Source organism: Delphinapterus leucas, chromosome 2, assembly GCF_059928025.1.
Source record: "Delphinapterus leucas isolate spDelLeu-1000000601 "Yukka" chromosome 2, BTC_Dleu_Yukka2, whole genome shotgun sequence".
Lineage (NCBI taxonomy): Eukaryota > Metazoa > Chordata > Mammalia > Artiodactyla > Monodontidae > Delphinapterus > Delphinapterus leucas.
In genome coordinates, this window is record NC_143130.1 from 148,575,289 (window position 1) to 148,578,832 (window position 3,544).

Genomic DNA, 3,544 nt, shown 5'->3' on the forward strand with positions numbered 1-3,544 from the left:
ATTGAATTAAAATGCTAATTAATCCTGCGGTGATTTTGTGATGCATTCATTTGTTAAATGTAAACTCTTAAAATGTGGGCAATTTTGTAACCCCAGTTTCTTTGTCTCCCTCTCTCCATCTCTCTCTCCACATATGTGTGGGGATGTGTTTATAAATACACACATAAGTATACATATATATACACACACATATATGTATATATGTTACACATTTATATATACGTCATAGCCTTCAGAATCTAGCTGACCCAAGGGGGTGGTCAGGGGAAGGGACAGTCCCAGGTGGCCCACCACCCCAGTGCCTTCTCCAGGCGGAATCCCAGCTTGCCAGCCTGGAACCCACGGACAGCAGGCCACACAATATACAAGAGCCTGCTAGAGGCCAGTGTTTCTGGCTTCCACCTAGGATTAGTCCTCTGGGGCTGCAAAGTGGGGTGTAAGCCCCCACTCTGCAGATGGGACCACCTCCCAGCCCAGCAAACAGAAACTACCAGGGCCTCTGAGCCCCTGCCTCTGGTCTAATGGAGAAAATTGCAAATAAATAGTGAAAACGGCACCACATACAAGATTGTTTCACATAGGTTATCTCACTTCATCCCCCCAGGAACCCCACTGAAGTATTGTTGAAACTGTGCAACCCAGATTGGGACTTGAACCCACGGTCTTTTAACTGAGATCACACACCAGGTCTCAGGACTCAATGAAGCTCAGGTTCTTGATGTCTCAGCACAGAAAGAATTCAGTGAGGGACAAAGTGATAGGTAAGAAGTGGATTGATTTAGAGAGAAACACACTCGACAGACAGAGTGTAGACCATCTCAGAAGGCCAGAGTGGCACCAGGGTATGGGGTTGTCAGTTTTTATAGGGTGGGTAATTTCATAGGCTAATGAGTGGGAGGAGTATTCCAGCTATTTTGGGGAAGGGGCAGGGATTTCCAGAAATTGGGCCACCACCCACTTTTTGACCTTTATATACTTGGCCTTGGAACTGTCATGGCATCTGTAGGTGTGTCATTTAGCTTGCTGATGTGTTACAATGAAGGTATACTGAGACTCAAGGTCTAGTGGAAGTCGATGCATCCTCCATCTTGGAACTATTTGGTTCTAATGGGTTTATGTCATTCTTTTCAAGGTTGTGCCCTGCCCCCTTCCCTCCTGTTTCACTGTTACACCCCCTGTAGAGAAGAGATCAGGAAATGGGAAATTGAGAGAAAGTGTCAGAGCTGGGATTTGAGTCCAGATCGGGCTCTAAAACCCTCACCCTTACCTCTGAACCCAGCTGCTGCTCCACGTGAAGAACTGTACAAGTGACCCCTATTTAGGTGGCCTGCAATATTTTCTATTTCTTTCTGTGGAAAAGGCAATTGATTTTTTTCAGTTATTATTTTGTTTTATTTTTATTTTTAAAACTGAAATGAATTTTAATACAGAAAATGAAGACAGCGTTTTGCAAAATTATCGCTCACGGGGGTATCTCTAATTGAGGAAATCAGCGTGTTACACTTTGAGAGATGAAATGTTAGCTTGTACACCAAAATCAAAAAATGAAATGAAATTAAAAAATGAAATGGTTACCAAGGTAATGCAGGTCAGGGGATCAAAGGTGAAGGGTCACACATTATTAAAAAGAAATCCAAAAGGACAGCTGCATCATGAGCCCTCACTAGTGTTCCAACGGTTCCCCTCTTTGGGAAAACTTGAACATTTCAGCAGACATTCAAGCAGTTTTTTCGGTAAAAAGATTTTTACATGACTACTACTGCTGTTCCCATGGCCATTTTCTATAGGTGGCACGGTGTTGAGGACACAGTAGGTGCTAGTTCCGCAGAATACACTTTGGGAAACGCTCTTCCGGCTTGTTTTCGGCAGCCGTTTCCCCTCCGCCCGCCACATCCTCCTCCTCGCGAGCGGGACCCCGAGTGCCCGAGTACCGCTGCTGCCTCCAGCCCGCCAACCTTGCTGCTGCCGCACACCCGCTCAGTTATTATTTTAAAAGGAGCCTTTTCTAATGGAGAAGTTGAAAAAGTATAAATAGTCATAGTCAGCATGATACCAAAACCAGGCAGGACCCTAGGGGGCCTCCCAGATACAAAAACCTTTCTGGGCCCCCCTTTCTCATTTGCAGAAAAAGCCTTTGGTTTCCTAGACCTTACCTGAGTTCCAAAGAGCAGAATCAACCAGTACTAATTAGGGAAGTGAGGGAATGGAGAAACCAAGGAAAAACAGGCAAGAAACAATAGTGCAGAGATAAAATAGAGTCCTAGTTCCTCCTCAAGGGATGTACATAACAATCTGATACGTATCTTTCGGTTGTTCTGCAGGAACTAAGGCCCCCACCCAGGAGGAGGGTGGTAGCTACATGCTGAGACCCCAGACTGGCTGGAACCAGAAGGCTGATTGAGATTCCTGGAACACTGCCCTGTTACCTCACCACCAGCCAATCAGAAGAAAGTCACACACCCTGCAGCCCTCACCCCAAATGTTGCCTTTAAAAACTCTTCCCTGGGGGAGGGGGGGATGAATTGGGAGATTGGGATTGACATATATACACTATTGATGCTATGTATAAAATAGATGACTAATGAGAACCTACTGTACAGCACAGGGAACTCTACTCAGTGCTCTGTGGTGACCTAAATGGGAAGGAAATCCAAAAAAGAGGGGATGTATGTATACGTATAGCTGATTCACTTTGCTGTGCAGTATAAAGTAACACAATATTATAAAGCAACTATACTCCAATAAAAATTAAAAAAAAAAAAAAACTCTTCCCTGAAAACCCTCAGGGAGTTTAGGTCTTTTGAACACAAGCCTCCCATTCTCCTTGCTTGGCCCTTGCAATAAACATTTCTCTGCTCCAAACTCTGAGTTTTGGTTTGTTTGGCCCCAGTGTGTGTGTTGGGCACACAAACTTGAGTTCGACAACAATACCACCACTCAGAAATAAACACTGAACATTTGGGGTATGTTTCCTGTATATAGTCATTCACTGATGTATAAGCTCAATATTGGGATAGAATGTATTTGCTCTTGTTAAAAAATGGACTGAGCTATTACAAATTTTACGAGTTTATTTGAGGAAAAATTGATTCAAACTGGGCAGCATCTCATCTAGCAGAGAGAAAGGAGCTCTGAGGAGCTGTACAAAGTGAGAATTCTATAGGCAGAAGGGAGCAGGGACAAGGAAGTTAAACCAGACCAAAAAAGCGGTTGGCCATTGCAAGGCCTCTTTCCTTTAGGGGATGGCAGGTGTCTACCATGCAGATCACCTCCCTACTGCTGATCAGGTGAGTCCTGATTGACTGGTTTAAAAGTCCATCTCTGGGAGAGTCCAAAACTATAATTAAGTCTCAGTTTGGTGACATGGGGCTGTGAAACAGGAGAGAAGGGGGCAGGGCACAACATTTAAAAGAATGACATAACCATAGGACATGACAAAAACTGGTTAGAACCAACTAGATCCAAGATGGCGGAAGATTTGACTTCCAGTGAACCTTGAGCCTCACTATACACTCTCTGTAATACATTAGCGAAATGACACACC

At 44.2% G+C, this 3,544-nt stretch overlaps 1 pseudogene; it reads right to left on the reverse strand.

The window, feature by feature from the left end:
• Nucleotides 1-249: 249 nt before the first annotated feature.
• LOC149750317 (calmodulin-binding transcription activator 1 pseudogene) lies at nucleotides 250-2,472 on the reverse strand (annotated as a pseudogene).
• Nucleotides 2,473-3,544: the final 1,072 nt, after the last annotated feature.